The 18,045-nt window shown below is 37.1% G+C and overlaps 1 long non-coding RNA gene across 1 annotated transcript; it reads left to right on the top strand.

The window, feature by feature from the left end:
• The first annotated feature begins 57 nt into the window (after nt 1-57).
• Nucleotides 58-622, top strand: LOC123685091. Its single transcript, XR_006748255.1, has 2 exons — nt 58-249; nt 430-622. It is a non-coding gene; the product is annotated as an uncharacterized LOC123685091 (long non-coding RNA).
• The last annotated feature ends 17,423 nt before the right edge of the window (nt 623-18,045 follow it).

Here is an 18,045-nt window from a genome sequence, read left to right as displayed (position 1 = left end):
TATTTGAATTATCATTTGAATTGTCTCAGTATCAATAGGAAAGATATCATAAAAAATTCGCAGAATTTCAATAAAAACTTTTACGATTATTTTTTGGTATAAAAGCCCATACTGGATAGGGTAAAAATCACAAACTCAACTAGCAATTCAGCCAAGAAGTTTCAGTAATATTCGAAATGAAATTCACAATCCTCTTCGCACTTTTCGCTGTTATCGTAGCGTCATTTCTTGGATTAGTTTCAGCCGATGGTGAGCAAAATCTTAATGTTTATTTGAGAAGGATTCACTCTCCCTTTCAATTCGAGAAAATGAATCCATTATTCTGATTTTTGTTAACGTTTATCCCTACAGTGTTCTATTGGAATTTTTGAGATTGGATAAAAAAATTTGTCATTCTTTCGACAACCTGATGATTTTTTTTTTTTTCAGATATAAAAGCTGATTCGAAAATAGATGGAAAACGAATTATTACCGCACAGTCTAACTGTCCAGAAGGACAAGTCGCTGACGGCATAGGAAATTGCAGAGATGTCTACTAAATCATGGAAAAAGTGAATTATGAATACCTTAATACCTGAAATTATATTGCTTGTTTTCAATGAAATTAAATGATAGCACTGCATTTCATTTTCATGGATATAATCACTTTAAATCTAATATATCCAGATTTGGTGCCTGAAGATAATAATTTTTACCGCCACTATCATCAAAAACGAGTATTATCTGAGAACGCAATAGGTGCATTAATGAACGAGCGCTCAAAAGTTCCTTAGGTCCTGTCAGTAATTTAACAGGTAGGTGGGGAGTTAACGTTGAAGCAATCAAAACAATCCTCAATCAACAAAAAATGTATGTATGCTGATTTCGCAAACGAAATCATATTCAATGATGAGGCCCATTGTCATCACAAAATCAGAATGGTTTAATTATAGAACACGTAATTTTTCATTCCAATTCGATAAATGAGTTTGATTGATGTTAAACCAATAATTAGAGATATATACGTGGCATTTCGTTCAATCAAACCTGATGACAAAACTCTGTAGTAGTTCAAACAATTTTATGTTATTATGTTTGTGTGAAAATATATATGAGTTGTGTAGAAAAAAAAATCATCAAGGGATATTTCATTTCATATCTAACATAAGAAAGCAGAAAACAGCTGTAGTTTTCGAGTAGAAAATTGGATTCACTTACTCAGAAAATTAATGACGAAAAAATGAACAAAATATGTCGATTTCGACTTATTCCTTCATTTACTCGAATTCACATTGAATAAAGAAGAGAATATGATTTTTTGATGAACAACTATTGTACAACGTTTTCAATATTTGGCTCATTAATTAATTATTTGATTTATAAAGGGTGTTTTTTTCAGAGCTATTGAACTTTAAATTGCAATAAGACAACGATGGATTATTCGATTGACATGAGTTTTTTGTATCCTCAAGATAATCTTGTGGCATTACATTTTGAATATGATTTCTGGCATAAGACTGCCACGGCTAGCTCGGATGTAATCCAATCTGGACGTCCAATTTTCGATGACTTTTTCCAACAATTGTGGCCGTATATCGGCAATAACACGGCGAATGTTGTCTTCCAAATGGTTAAGGGTTTGTGGCTTATCCGCATAGACCAAGGACCTTACATAGCCCCACAGAAAGTAGTCTAGCGGTGTTAAATCACAAGATCTTGGAGGCCAATTCACAGGTCCAAAACGTGAAATTAGGCGGTCACCAAACGTGTCTTTCAATAATATATTGATTGTGGCACGAGCTGTGTGACATGTTGCGCCGTCTTGTTGGAACCACAGCTCCTGGACATCATGGTTGTTCAATTCAGGAATGAAAAAGTTAGTAATCATGGCTCTGTACCGATCACCATTGACTGTAACGTTCTGGCCATCATCGTTTTTGAAGAAGTACGGACGGACCAATGATTCCACCAGCCCATAAAGCGCACCAAGCAGTCAGTTTTTCTGGATGTAACGGTGTTTCGACATGAACTTGAGGATTAGCTTCACTCCAAATGCGGCAGTTTTGTTTGTTGACGTAGCCATTCAACCAGAAGTGTGTTTCATCAATAAACAAAATTCGCTAATGAAAATCGGGAACAACGGCAATCTCATTTTGCACTATTTGCAAGCGTTGTTCAGGCGTGAGTCTGAGTTATTCTAACTGAGAATAAATCACTTTACAGCTGTTAAATCGGTTGCCATCTTGAACAGTAATGCCAACTTAAAGTTATATACCTCGAAAAAAACACCCTTTATTTCTAACATGCCGACATGGGATTCTCTTCCCTCAAAGTGATATTTGAAATGGAAAAGTAATTGTTGCAATGTGTGCAATAATTCTGTCTTCATTCAACTGATGCGAATCAATTTATTTTCCTCACATATTCAAAAAGTTGTATTTCCGAGACAATTCGAGAAATCATGGCTCAATATCAAAGTCTGCAAGTTTCACATCTTGAACAATTACACGACAATCAAAGCATAAAATTCCATAAACGTCAAGCTTAATAATACCATCGTTCGAAAGAAACTTTCAACTTTTCTTCAAAAAAAGATTCAATTCCAATCAAGAAACTCACTTGCAACTATGGTCGTGTTCTGGCTCTGAAGTTCCATCCCTGTAAAAGAAAAATTCTTTAATGAAACGGTTGTTTCCTCAGTGGCATACTTCAGCGAGCACGAAGTTCTATCGTCTACAGGATTCGATGCAGTATAAAAAGTATAGGCTTAATTCATAAATAAAATTTCCCCCTCCTTTGTTCTGGATGAAATTATACCCTGAGCTTAGAATGAACTGGAGTGTGTCCTATGGGTGGAGTAACTTTAAGTATTGGGAAAGAAGTTTTTTTGTAAAACATTTCAGAAGTTTGGCGGAGTCCACTGAGAATTGATTACGGTTGAGTGAACAAGGATTCGGATATATTGTTTATACTGTTAAACTTAGATACTTGTTGTTGCGATGCAGAATAATTATTTAATATTCTTTCAATTGTTAATCCAACAAAAAAACAGGCTTAACTTATGAAAGTTTTCACAGACAATAAAGAAACAATAATTAAATATTGAGGAGATTTAAAAAGATGAATCGATCTAGAAGGGCCTTGATATATAATGTGTTCCATCAGAACTTTCATCAATGATTCATAGAGCTTTCACCATTATCCAAAGTGAACTGCGAAACTGAAACAAAAACTAAAAAAAGAATAACTGCAATATAGGGCTCAAAAATGCATTTAGAAAGAATTTATTTTGTTTTTCATAGCTCGGCTCCAACGCATTGATTGCATTCGATAACAGTCGCCTGCGGTTGTTTCAGTCGGTTTTAACAACTCATAATCTCCCACCAAATACTGAGCATGACCTTAAAACCTTGAATATTTGGTTTGGCCGTCAACGTGGAAGCATGGCTGGGATATTCCCATGATTTTTTGCGCTTGGAATTATGGTAATGAACCCATTTTTCCCTCCAGTCACAACGCGATGCAGAAATCTTCTTTGCCTTGCAAGCAGCTGTTTACGAACAAACAAACGCCGTTCAACATCTCTAGGCTTCAACTCGTACGGCAACCAATTTACTTGTTTCTGAATCATTCCTATGAATTTCAGGCGTTTTGAAATGGCTTGTTGCTTCACTCCCAATGATCCTGCCATATCTTGTTGCGTTTAACACGAGTCTTGATCAAGTAATGCTTCCAATTCTGTATTTTTAAAAACCTTCTCTTTTCCACCGCCATGCTGGTCTTCGACGTCAAAATCACCGTTCTTGAAAACCACTCTGGGTACATTCTTTCACTATAAGTGGCCTCACCATAGGTATTTGAAAGCATTCGATGAGCCTCAGCAGCAGATTTCTTCATATTAAAGCAGAAAACCAAAACCTCTCGCAAATGACGAGAATTTGGCACGTAAGTTGACATGTTCAATCGAGAATAACTTTATGATGCCAACACAAACCTACTAATATTTCGATGGCGTTATATGTTTACGAAATACCTAAGCTTATTATATGACATCTATCATTTATTTATTTCGAAAACCATATTAACGTTTGAATAAGTCATTCATCATGTCTTTTTAAACACTCAGGGTTCTCATTGATTATCAAAAAGTCAGTGATTACCTTTATTCCTTTAGTAATCACTTCTGAAATCTCATTCGAATAAATCTACTCATTTCGAAGTTATCAGTTTTTTCCAAGAACACTTCGATTGCTGAAAAAGTGAAATATCTCAAAAAAACTCTAAGATATGAAACAAATAAACTTGAGTTTTTTTATTCCATGACAATTCAATAAAAAACAGGGTTCTCCATAAGAAAAAACATACATTCGGTCATTTACACTTTTTTGGTACACAATAATTTCCGAATGTAGCTCTATTGGAGCCTAATGATACTATGTCGGAGAAAAAATTGAGAAACTTTCAGCGCTCAACCTTAGTAGAGCATCGCGTCAATGATGGAACACCCTGTATACTGTTACAATATCAAAAATAGAAAACTTATAGCGCCAGACTAATCGGCAGAGTAAGTAAAGTTGACGCTAACATAGGCTTACAAAAAACTTCTTGAGATCAGTTAAACCACAAATTAAATGTTGAACAACTCCCCCAGGCGCTAAAACAGAAGAGAAGCGTGAATTGAATCTTGCATGTCCAACATGCAATTACAAGCCGATTTCTCTCACCCCAACATCATGGAAATAGCCCAACAACAACCGAAAACAAAACTGTATTGTTAATCCGTGGCAGATGAGCCAGAAGGCAGAAACCTTTGAAGTCTGGTATCGTTATAAACTCGATTCTCGATAGAACAAATCATCCTAGTGTGCGTCAACCTTTGAGGTTATCTACCCTGACGGGGATTGTGTTTCGGACTGGAAGAAACTGAGGACTGCAGTAAGCGGTTCACTCAAAGCTGTCAAACGGATAGCCAGCAATGAAGAGTGAGGTTTGAGCCGTACAACAAAATAGTTTATAATGGGACAAAATGCGGTGTATTAATTCTGCCTGTCTAGAACAGCTCGAACACATGTGACACACACCAACGTGTAGTTGAGAGCGTTAGGTTAACACTTGCGTCATTAATCAATCTCATAGTGTTGCTTGTTTTTGGTCAACCGCTGCCTTCTTTTCTCAAATCGCCAACTGATTCGGGCCAATGCACATTGGATACTCGTGATCTTACTGACCTGATTCCTATAATATAAGGTGAAGTGAAAATGAATCCATTATTTTTGCATGATGAACAAGACTTTTATAACTTCTTCTTCTTATATTAGGCCTTAGGCCTGTTCTTGACGATCTTTCAAACCTGATGCTCAGACTTTTATAACGAACATTAGAAATATGATTTGGGTCAATTATACATCGTTTGGTTCGATAGCTTGTTGCCATTTCAAATATGAATTCTAATAAAAGCTCTCGTCCCTATTGGCAAAAAATTGAGACAGTCAATTTTCACAAGTTTTTGTTGAAGAGAATTTTTCACCATCTGAAGATAGGAACAGATAGTGATCACTTTCTGCCAAGTCCGGGCTATGAGGTGGATGCAAAAGAACCAAGCTCCTGGATATTCTGGCGAGTCACTATCGATTTGTGTAACCTGGCGTTATCCTGATGAAATACAATTCCTCTACTATTGCCAAAGCTGGCCGGTTCTGAGCGATTCCTTCCTTCAGACGGTCAAATTATTGACAGTACAGTTCCGAGTTAACAGTTCTACCGTAGATGAGCAGCTCATAATAGATTTATTTCTTCTTATCAATAGGGGGGAGATTTGACACACCTTCAGACAAATTTTTTGACGGAAAACTTTCCTACATGGGAATTTGATCGAATTCTATCAATTGATTCGATGAGGCAGATTACGAAAATGCTCGCAGTTGTGCGATAGGTCCATCATTTCAGAAGAAATAGGTTGTAAACTGAAATTTTCCTCTCCTAGAAGCAAAATACGGTCTTGAAACTTCGATAAGTTATAGATCAGAGCTCGATTAATAAAAAACGTTTTCATTCGAGGGTGCTGTGACCAATATTTTAGGAGATATAACAATTATTGATACCCAGGGTTACTGAGATTGCGTAAACATATCTTCATTTTTGAGATGGATAACACACCTCCTCGAGTTTCAGCATTTATTCCTCATCAAACTCTGTTGGCAAGCCATTGCACATTTTCATCTTCAAACCGCTACAATTGTTTGTAATCAGGAACATATATGTTTATAAACGCTGCATGTAGTGTTTATTCACTCTCTGCAGTTCTACAACATGTGCCATAGTTACAACTGATCACTCCAAAAGCATTCGTTCATGAATAACCTTTTTTTTTGTGAAAGATGTACTTATATCTGTATCAGGCTTCGTCCATGTTATCGATAATAAAAACGAATTATTCAGGAGGTCCAAATTCCTGAATAGATGTACTTATACTTTTTACGAATAAGGTTTTAGTCAGAATATTTCGAATGCGAGCTGATATATTTCCTTTTTTGGTATGTAGTATGGTCATAAACTTTCTTCTTTATGAATATTTTGTAATGTAATGCCTCAATGAATACCTATATTTTTATCTATTAATCAATATTACCTTCGAAAATAACAGTCATTTGGCAAAATGCTTGAAGAAAATGCTCTTTTTGTGACTAATTCGTGCAAGAATGAAGTGAATCTAATAGTTTCAGGAGAATTTCAAATTCTTCTTCAATCTCATATACCTAATACAAGTCTTTTGCGAATAAAGTCCTCGTATCAAATGAGCCGTACTTATACATTCCAACATAATCAAATTTTTAGCGTTCCCTCATGAATTCTGCTCAGAAAACACCAATTGAGTTTGTGTTTCGACAAAGTTTCCTTGGCATACACAAGTTCTCCGAAAGAATTATGCAAATATCAGCATTAGAATTGAGAATACTTCTTCTTTCCGAAATGAATCAGCAACCCTCATGGAAAATAATTCCCTGTTCTTTTAAATATGTGAATTGTCGATTTTCGAATGAAGGCATAAACTCCACAATATGCCTTACGTACCTAAGTCCACTGCCGCAGGCAACTGAAAGATGATAAGATCGCATATCTAGAAAAAAATGCTTGAGGCATGCATGAGAATGAAAATCGAAGCTTGATTCGAAGCAGAGTTATTGAATTTCGCTGACGTAGATTCGTTGAAGAGAAAAAAATTTCATTTGTGATGGTGTCAACATTTTTTCCGTCTGAAAACACTTGTATATATTTAGAAAGGTTTAGATAGCTTTCGCCAAAGGCTCTAAACGCGTTGATGTGAAAAGAAACGTTTTGGGTTCATTATTGTCAATAATATACCTCCGGTATCGTTCGCGGATAAAAAATTCAACTTTTTCACGTTTCGAAATAAATACTTGACTTGAAGTTGAAAAACTACTATTTGAGCCAAGTAGCTTGAAAATCAAGTCGAGCCGTGAATCCCTACACCCTGTATACAGAAATACCACACATTTAATTTTGTGAAGGGTGTTTTTTTTAGGGCTATAAAACTTCAAATTGCAATAAAACAACGATGGATCATTCGATTGACATGAATTTTATTTATCCGCAAGATAATCTCGTGGCATTACATTTCAAATATGATTTCTGGCATATGACCGCCACGGATGGTTAGGATGTAGTCCAATCTGGACGTCCAATTTTCGATGACTTTTTCCAACATTTGTGGCCGTATATCGGCAATAACACGGCGAATGTTGTCTTCCAAATAGTCAAGGGTTTTTGGCTTATCCGCATAGACCAATGACTGTACATAGCCCCACAGAAAGTAGTCTAGCGGTGTTAAATCACAAGATCTTGGAGGCCAAATCACAGTTCCAAAACGTGAAATTAGGCGGTCACCAAACGTGTCTTTCAATAAATCGATTGTGGCACGAGCTGTGTGACATGTTGCGCCGTCTTGTTGGAACCACAGCTCCTGGACATCATGGTTGTTCAATTCAGGAATGAAAAAATTAGTAATCATGGCTCTATACTGATCACCATTGACTGTAACGTTCTGGCCATCATCGTTTTTGAAGAAGTACGGACTAATGATTCCACCAGCCCATAAAGCGCCCCAACAGTCAGTTTTTCTGGATGTAACGGTGTTTCGACATACACTTGAGGATTATCTTCACTCCAAATGCGGCAGTTTTGTTTGTTGACGTAGCCATTCAACCAGAAGTGCGCTTCATCGCTAAACAAAATAAAATGGACGTAGTGCGCGATACGTATTCCGCACAGAACCATTATTTTCGAAATGAAATTGCACTAATTTCAAGCGTTGTTCAGGCGTGAGTCTACTCATGATGAATTGCCAAACGAAACTGAGAATAAATGACTTGACAGCTGTTAAATCGGTCGCCATCTTGAACAGTAATGCCAACTTAAAGTTATTGACCTCGAAAAAAAACACCCTTTATAATATCACAATTTATTCAAGCGCTTCCTGACCCATCAGTATACCTACACTAATCTATATGAACTCTTAAAAATTTCCAGTATCATCTTTCTCCTTCAATGCACAACCCTATTTTCAACTCTTGAAATTCCAAGAGTTTCCGCTTTAAGCATCAGGACCTTTCCGTTAGAAACCAGAGCCATTAAAGAGAATTCCACTTCGTATTCTTCAGTGTGAATTCCAGATCTCCTTCTACATTTTCTATTCGATCGCGCCTTCCACTCCGATCAAACGATTATTGAAAAAATAAAATATCCCATAGTTCCTCAGACAAAAGATCTCATTCCACTAGAACTTTGTGAGAAAATGGTTATATCCTTTCGAATCAGGACCGTTCCAAGTATCGACCTCTTTGGAATTGCTGTTCCTAAGTAGGATAATTAAAGTAATGACTTTCGGAAGTTTGAGGGTGTTGGATTTATTTTATCAAATGACGTAGGTAAAACTGTAGGTGATTTCGATGTAGAGAATTATGTTGCCTTAAAGGAGTAATGCTTGTTTGTCATCACGCTGTATATGATATTGGATTTTGGTGGAAAAACTATCGAAGCAAAAAAAACCAAATTTCATCCTTTTGAGTCTCGATTATGATATCATTTCGTCCATGTGGTATATTATCATTGATTGTCTTTCTCTAGTAGCTTTGTAATGAAACCTTACTATGTTTCAGATCAGAACCTGATCTTCAAAAAATGTTTTTATTTGAGGGGTCTGTGATGAATAATTTGGGAGATATAATGATTTTTGATGGGAATTCAATTTCTTCCCTAATTTCGAGTGCGAATTTCTTCAAAACTGTGAGATCTACGCAAAATTGGTGAGCGGTGCCAAAATTGACGATCCCTGATTAGCCGAATCCCGATCTCACCTGAAAAAGTTTTTGTCGAAAAATTTTCGTAAAATTTTCCATACCTAACCCTTAGAAAATTGAAAAAAAAATTAAAAGTACCTTTATGGGACTATTGTACCATTTTATGATTGATTGAGTTCGAATTTCTTCAAGACTGTGAGTTCTACGATCTACTTCAACTGATCGTTCAATCATTTTGGCGGGATTGCACATTATTTTTGTGGTGTTGTTTACTCTTAAGCGTTACTATGGTATTTTAGGATTGAGGTACAAGGTTCGAATAAATCACTTCAATGATTTAATTCCACCTGAGTTCACCGTGAAAATTCAATTCCCACAGCTTGTAATTTATCTCCAGAAAACAATGATATTTCTGTCGGCGAATTCGACCAATAACAAAAGACTGCATGGAAAGTTTTCTTTCGTGGATTAAACGTGAACTTCCAAGTTCCCTCTGAACGATCGCAGCAACGAATTGGTAGTAGAAAATAACGTTCGAAGTGACTAATAGTTCACACGAAAGTAAAAAAGGCTTCATTCTCGAAGATACGTGATAGGAATAAACAGGGAGCATCCCCCTTGTAGTCGATTGCGTTTCGTTCGGCTTTCAGAACAAAAGATTCTCTCAGCGAACGTTCATCGGGGATTTATAGATTTATCCGAAACAAAATTATTAACTTTTTTGGAGTATTAGGTTGATAAATTGGAGCTTTCGGAAATGTAAGGATATAACATCAGTTTGGGAATTAGCTTCCTATACCTTTGTTGCAACTCTTTCAGAAGTTTGAATCTTCGCAAAGTTTCCTCGAAAATGGTAATCAATATGATTTACTACTCAGAGATGCACTGCATGTCAAAAGTATCCTCCAACAAAGTCTTTTCAATTTTCAGAATTGAAATATTAATGATAATAAAGCTTTATTGGTCTAAAGTGAGACTTACCATGTATAGGACAGGTCAACAATGGAATGAAAAAAAAGATACAAAAAAAATGTATACAAAAAATCAACATGGAAATAATTACATATAAAGACAAATTAATTATTATTGGAGAAACGTTATAACATTTCCACTTACGGGTTGCTGTCACTCAGATACTCCGAAAGACTATAGTTTACCTTACCTTGAAGAAGCTATTTGGAGTTGCTTTTAAAAACCCTGGGGTTCGCTCTTTCATATATGTAACGGCTGTTTTTTTTCGGAGTATATAACTTTAAGTTGACATTACTGTTCAAGACCGATTTAACAGTTGTCGAGTGATTTATTCTCAGTTTGGTTTGGCAATTCATCATGAATATACTCACACTTGAACAACGCTTGCAAATAATGCAATAGTGCGGAATACGTATCGCGCACTACGTCCATTTTATTTTGTTCAGCGATGAAGCGCACTTCTGGTTGAATGGCTACGTCAACAAACAAAACTGCCGCATTTGGAGTGAAGCTCATCCCCAAGTGTATGTCGAAACACCGTAACATCCAGAAAAACTGACTGTTTGGTGCGCTTTATGGGCTGGTGAAATCATTGGTCCGTACTTCTTCAAAAACGATGATGGCCAGAACGTTACAGTGAATGGTGATCGGTATAGAGCCATGATTACTAACTTTTTCGTTCCTGAATTGAACAACCACGATGTCCAGGAGCTGTGGTTCCAACAAGACGCCGCAACATGTCACACAGCTCGTGCCACAATCGATTTATTGAAAGACACGTTTGGTGACCGCCTAATTTCACGTTTTGGACCTGTGAATTGGCCTCCAAAATCTTGTGACTTAACACCGCTAGACTACTTTCTGTGGGGCTATGTAAAGTCATTGGTCTATGCGGATAAGCCACAAACCCTTGACCATTTGGAAGACAACATTCGCCGTGTTATTGCCAATATACGGCCACAAATGTTGGAAAAGTTATCGAAAATTGTACGTCCAGATTGGAATACATCCGAGCCAGCCGTGGCGGTCATATGCCAGAAATCATATTTGAAATGTAATGCCACAAGATTATCTTGCGGATAAATAAAATTCATCTCAATCGAATGATCCATCGTTGTTTTATTGCAATTCAAAGTTCTCTAGCTATAAAAAAACCATCCTTTATGAGACCATAATATAACATAATTCAGTTCATCAAAGAAACTGGCTAACATGATAACTGAGAAATCATCGGCGAACTTAACATAGATTTTGGTTGATCATTTATGGACAATAAGAAAAACAAGGGCCTAGCACAGACCCCTGTAGAACACCGATATTATTGCCATGAGTATCCGAAACAGCATCCACCATTCCTAGTCTCATGTAGATAATCAAGCAACAAAAAATGTGCCTTCAAAGTTCAGGCTATATATTTTTGTTGTAAGAATTCTAACGAGTCAAAAGCTGTTTCTGTAGAAAAATTCATCTTTGCTTTCGAAATGGGCTTCAACCTAGGCAATCACTTCTTCATCTGAGCAAAATTTCTTTCCCTGGAGCCCCTTCCAACCTTTGTTGTCGATGTAACATATTTTTTTTTGATAACATCCCATCAAGATCAACTAACCGACAAAAATGACATCATACTCATGATAAATCACGTATCATCTTTGACAGATTTGGCACTATCTTCACTATTCATCAAAAACCTGTTACATTTTCCAATATCACGTGTCTAGAACACATTACAGAAAATGAAATAAAGAATACCTGATATTCTGTGTTATTTCAACTCTACCCAGGGGGTGAATCGCCACGAATGAATGGAATGATGAAATAATTATCTACCCACGTGATAGGGACGGCCCATTAACTGTGAGATTGTCACGTCGCTCGACTCTGCTCTCCACTTTTTAATTAAGGCTGGAAAATTCACAGATATCATCCTCCCATCACCATAGGCTTCGCAGAGAAAAAAATGATGGCTATCAAAAAACACGTAGCCATCAGAAAAAGAGATTTTTGGTGCCAGGATTGGATAGCACACCTCGATAATTCTCAGCGGAATAAAAGTAATTTGTTGACTAAGGAAATTTAGATTTAGAAAATTGATATACAGGGTGTTACCAAATAAGGGGGTGAATCCATGATGAAAATCAGAGGAAGGTCCTTCATATGAGTCAAAGATGTTAGGACTTTCCTTGAAAAGTTCTACTTGACCTTAAAATGACCCTGAAATCAAACTCTAAAGTCAGTTCCATTCAGTACGATTTATGCAAAAATTCTTAATTTATGCATTTGGGATCTTTGCCTGTATATGTTTTTTGAAAACTAAATAAATAAAAATGCCATTTATTAAGACCAATTCAATGAAAAAACAAAATATTAAACTGAAGAGTGTTTTTTTAGAGCTATAGAACTTTAAATTGCAAAAAAACAACGATGGATCATTCGATTGACATGAATTTTATTTATCCGGCAAGACAATCTTGTGGCATTACATTTTAAATATGATTTCTGGCATATGACCGCTACGGCTGGCTCGGATGTAGTCCAATCTGGACGTCCAATTTTCGATGACTTTTTCCAACATTTGTGACCGTATATCGGCTATAACACGGCGAATGTTGTCTTCCAAATGGTCAAGGGTTTGTGGCTTATCCGCATAGACCAATTACTCTACATAGCCCCACAGAAAGTAGTCTAGCGGTGTTAAATCGCAAGATCTTGACGGCCAATTCACAGGTCCAAAACGTGAAATTAGGCGGTCACCAAACGTGTCTTTCAATAAATCGATTGTGGCACGAGCTGTGTGACATATTGCGCCGTCTTGTTGGAACCAAAGCTCCTGGGCATCATGGTTGTTCAATTCAGGAATGAAAAAGTTAGTAATCATGGCTCTATACCGATCACCATTGACTGTAACGTTCTGGCCATCATCGTTTTTGAAGAAGTACGAACCAATGATTCCATCAGCCCATAAAGAGCACCAAACAGTCAGATTTTCTGGATGTAACGGTGTTTCGACATACACTTGAGGATTAGCTACACTCCAAATGCGGCAGTTTTGTTTGTTGGCGTAGCCATTCAACCAGAAGTGCGCTTCATCGCTAAACAAAATGGACGTAGTGCGCGATACGTATTCCGCACAGAACCATTATTTTCTAAATAAAATTGCACTATTTGCAAGCGTTGTTCAGGCGTGAGTCTATTCATGATGAATTGCCAAACCAAATTGAGAATAAATCACTTGACAGCTGTTGAATCGAGCGCCATCTTGAACAGTAATGCCAACTTAAAGTTATATACCTCGAAAAAACACCCGTTATAAAAGCATACTTAAAAAGTTATGCTTTCTCCATTATGTATTGGCATCAAATCATGGAAGGTCATTCTGCTTTTGAATTTATTATTTCAGGATTCAATCGATTGTTTTATTACCATTACGATTTACAAGATTGATTCTGAATCTTTCCTGAACTAAGCATCAAATAAAATTGGTGATGAAAAAGGGATACCTACGGTATCTCCTGGGAATTCATGGAAATTTATCTCCAAGAGAACATTCTAATTGGATAGGTCATAATCATATGACATTCTCGGCATTCCGTTCGAGGCGAATTTCAGTCATAATAGGAGAGGAATAACCACCAGTTTGTGATGAGCTTTTCTCTCAGCGGCAGCATAGAATTCACTCCTATATTCCCAAATCCATTTACATAATGGCCTGATGAGAATGACTATACATTTTCTGCGTTCAGGTTATGCCAATGGAACTCTCAGCACAGAAATATGAAAACGAAAAACTCTCATTTTTGTTGACGTAATGTTCAGACCATATCTGTTCCATAAAACATATTTTCATTTATACGTTATAACTATATTATCACCTTTATCTGAGTTTCCTATAACTATCTCTGAAATATTCTTAATCAATCTTTCAGTCAGTTAAGAGTTCGTATCATCAACTACATTGATTACTCCACCACATCTATATCTCTGATTTGATTTCTCTATGCCAAAATAAATTGGTATCGAAACAAAGATGTCGATAACCCTAAAGAATCAACATCGTATTGGGAATAATCAAACAACGGTGAATGATTGGAAACACTTTGGGAAGTGAAGGAAACGACTGAAAGCAAGTACATTGAATGCAGTTGCAATCCGACTGGTCATCCATATCGAACGCAATACATCTGTTGAATGGAAATGCGAGAAATCTCAAATGGTGCATCTCGAATGGTGTAGTCGTGAGTTATACATATTGGGCAGCCAGTGATCAGAAGTTGCTTGCCCGCAGAGCTCGAACAGTCACTGGACGCGTGAATGTTATACCTCCAGGGCCTGTTCCAATCAAAAGCTTATTATCTCAATAGCCACAAACAAGTAACTTTGATCATGTTGCCAAAACATTCCAATCGATAGCGATAACAACGGAATTTAGCATGGCTATGTTTGAAGGTCGAGTCAAGCAACTAACGATAATTTAGTTTCAGAAGATTGGCTTCACCTCTGTGCCAGTTAACTTGAATATTTTATTCGTCTGAAATGCCTAAAAAATACTAGCTTACCAATTGCTTCTTACATACTTAAATCTTTTTTTCTACATTCATGCAAAAAGCAAAACTTCATTGAACTTTATTTAGTGGAAAAAGAAGTTCTTTATTGCACTAGTGCAATAAAGTTTTTATTGCACTCATCTGTCATTCTACTTCAACGTGCTGTCATCATGACAAACATAAACGTTCAAACCCACTACATATTTATCAGATATGCTGTGAGATTGGCAATACGTTTTAAACAGTTACATATTTTATATTAATGTTAGCAGCCAGAGATAAACAAACAATGCCTTCCCGAGTATTAGTTCCTGTTTCAATGCAAATCGATATTAATAAAAAAGTATTCAAGTTGCGCTTTTCATTTTCCTACACCTAGTGCCGCATCTCAATAAATCATTTTTGCTTTTTGCATGAACGTAGAAAAAATGTTGTATGCAACTCGTGCAAAAATTTTTTATTGCACTCGACGTGAAATTGTCCGACGAGGCCGTTGCACTTGTTGCATAAATAACTATTAGCGACATTTGTAGTGATCAACCCTTCAGATTTGGACGGATTCGTCTGAAATTGGCAATATGACAATCAACACATTATGTCATATCGTTTGCCATCGCTGTTTGACTATAGAGCCAAACTTGAAGTCAAGAAATACGTTATATACCTACATCATTAGGCAACACTGATCGATATTTTATTTACTTTTCTTCTTCTTGGCGTGTCCTATTCATTCCAGATGTGGGCCATCAACATGACAAGCTTCATTTTATTTGTACGTTCCTGAAAAATTGTACCGAAGTTGGTCCAAACCTTTTGAGAAGATTGTATAACCATGAATTTCTGCTTCAACCTGGTTCCCTCCCACCTTTCACTTTGCCTTGCAAAATTAGCTGTAACACTTGGTATTTATTATTCTCATTATGTCCAAAGCATTGAAGCTTCTGCTATTTGATGGTGAATAAAATATGTGCTCTCTTGCATCTGTCTTAGCACTTCTACATTTGAAATAGCTTCCATCCAGTCCATGCTACATTTATCAAGATAGCGTAAGCAGGCAGACATATAAAGTTTTAGCAAAGTATGGAATTGAATGCCAATAGATCCGAAGGGGTCTAAATTAAATTTTTTTATATGAATTAACCACTTGAATGTTCTTGCTGAATTTCTGGAAGATTGTATGTATCAAAGATGCCTTATTATAGTGGTGTGTCAACTGATCAGATTTTGTTTAAGATAATTCTGGCGAATTGAACTCGAGTCGCCAGTTTTATTTCAAGTTTTCTCAAGAGTGAGTAGACTCACTAGTGGTTCTTCTTCCTGTAGAGCCTCTTCAAGTGAAGAGTTAATATTTGTTGTCTCATTCCCTCTTTCAGATGGCATCTACTATTTTCTGTAAGGATTCCTCACTTTATGTTCATAAGATCTCAGCATATCTTATGTTGTTCAGTCCACACAACAGAAGCCAGCCGTCCATTTGTGGTTTCCGCAGGAAGACCCAATGGGTTTTCGGGCAACAACCAACATCACCACGTGGAAGCTATAGCTACCTGCGTGAAAACCTAGTCCTGGTGAGGATATGTAAAAAGGTTATCGAGGGTCAAATTATAAAGCAAGGAAAAAGAATATTGGACCTGCCCTCAGGAGAAGTGCTAACCGTAGACACGTATTTCGGGCTTTCGACCCTAATCTGTGCGGTGAAAAAGTGTTAGATGAGCAACACTTGAAGAAAAACAACAAACAAACGGAAGCTTCTGTTGTGGACTCCGTTTGTTTGTTGTTTTTCTTCAAGTGTTGCTCATCTAACACTTTTTCACCGTACAGAGCTTTCTTACCAATTCACTTATTTTCTAGTTCTAACGGAATTCCTCCATATCGATATAAATTCTTAGTGCAAAGATTCATACCATGAGGATTGTTTGACTTATGCATTTCCACTGTTTGCTCAGTTCCCGAGCACACTAGAAATCCTCGTTCTACAAATCCCCATCTTCGTCAGGAAGTAATGACTCTCGCTGCCATCTAATGACATTATCGAGCACTAGCGAATACCCATTAGGTTCGAATCAGTTCTGCACCGATTTGCCATCACCTGGTTCAACAGTTCCGCATCTCGTTTTCCAATTCAATTTGAGGTTGAACTGGATCGTATCGAATCTGATACGATGTGCGTGTTTTCTTCAGGAACATACCAATTTCCATTACCACGACGCCGTTAATTGGCTGAGGTAGATGGTTTACACAAAATAATCCGATCGTTCGGTGCTCCTACTTGAGTCCTACAGTCCTGGCTCCTCTTCGGTCTATCCACCTATTCGATTTCAATGCAACAGAAAGCCACTGAAACCTTGATGAGCTTGTGAATCGATTTGGAATGTGGTAATACATTGTGTCGTTTTATTCTTGCACGCTTGTCTCTGGGTGATGGCTGGCTATCATTTGGTCCTATTGTTTTTTATTTTTAAACTCAAATTTCACATAATTATATAGAGTGTTCCTAAGCTGTAGGTATAGGATGTTTCACTTAAGCGGGTCAGTGGATTTTGTGGCTTATAACGGGTGTTTTTTTTAGAGGTATATAACTTTAAGTTCGCATTACTGTTCAAGATGGTGATCGATTTATGAGCTGTCAAGTGATTTATTCTCAGTTTAGTTTGGCAAATCATCATGAATAGACTCTTGTCTGAACACCGCTTGCAAATAGTGCAATTTCATTTCGAAAATAATGGTTCTGTGCGGAATACGTATCGCGCACTACGTCCATTTTCTGGTTGAATTGCTACGTCAACAAACAAAACTGCCGCATTTAGAGTAAAGCTAATCCTCAAGTCTATTTCGAAACACCGTTACATCCAGAAGAACTGACTGTTTGGTGCGCTTTATGGGCTGGTGGAATCATTGTTCCGTACTTCTTCAGAAACGATGATGGCCAGAACGTTACAGCCAATGGTGATCGGTATAGAGCCATGATTACTAACTTTTTTATTCCTGAATTGAACAACCATGATGTCCAGGAGCTGTGGTTCCAACAAGAAGGCGCAACATGTCACACAGCTCGTGTCACAATCGATTTATTGAAAGACACGTTTTTGGTGACCGCCTAATTTCACGTTTCGGACCTGTGAATTGGCCTCCAAGATCTTGTGATTTAACACCGCTAGACTACTTTCTGTGGGGCTATGTAAAGTCATTGGTCTATGCGAATAAGCCACAAACCCTTGACCATTTGGAAGACAACA

Source organism: Harmonia axyridis, chromosome 7 (genome assembly GCF_914767665.1).
Source record: "Harmonia axyridis chromosome 7, icHarAxyr1.1, whole genome shotgun sequence".
In the NCBI taxonomy this organism is placed as follows: domain Eukaryota; kingdom Metazoa; phylum Arthropoda; class Insecta; order Coleoptera; family Coccinellidae; genus Harmonia; species Harmonia axyridis.
Note: the sequence above shows the minus strand (reverse complement) of the source record. Positions and strands in the feature narration are given on the sequence as shown.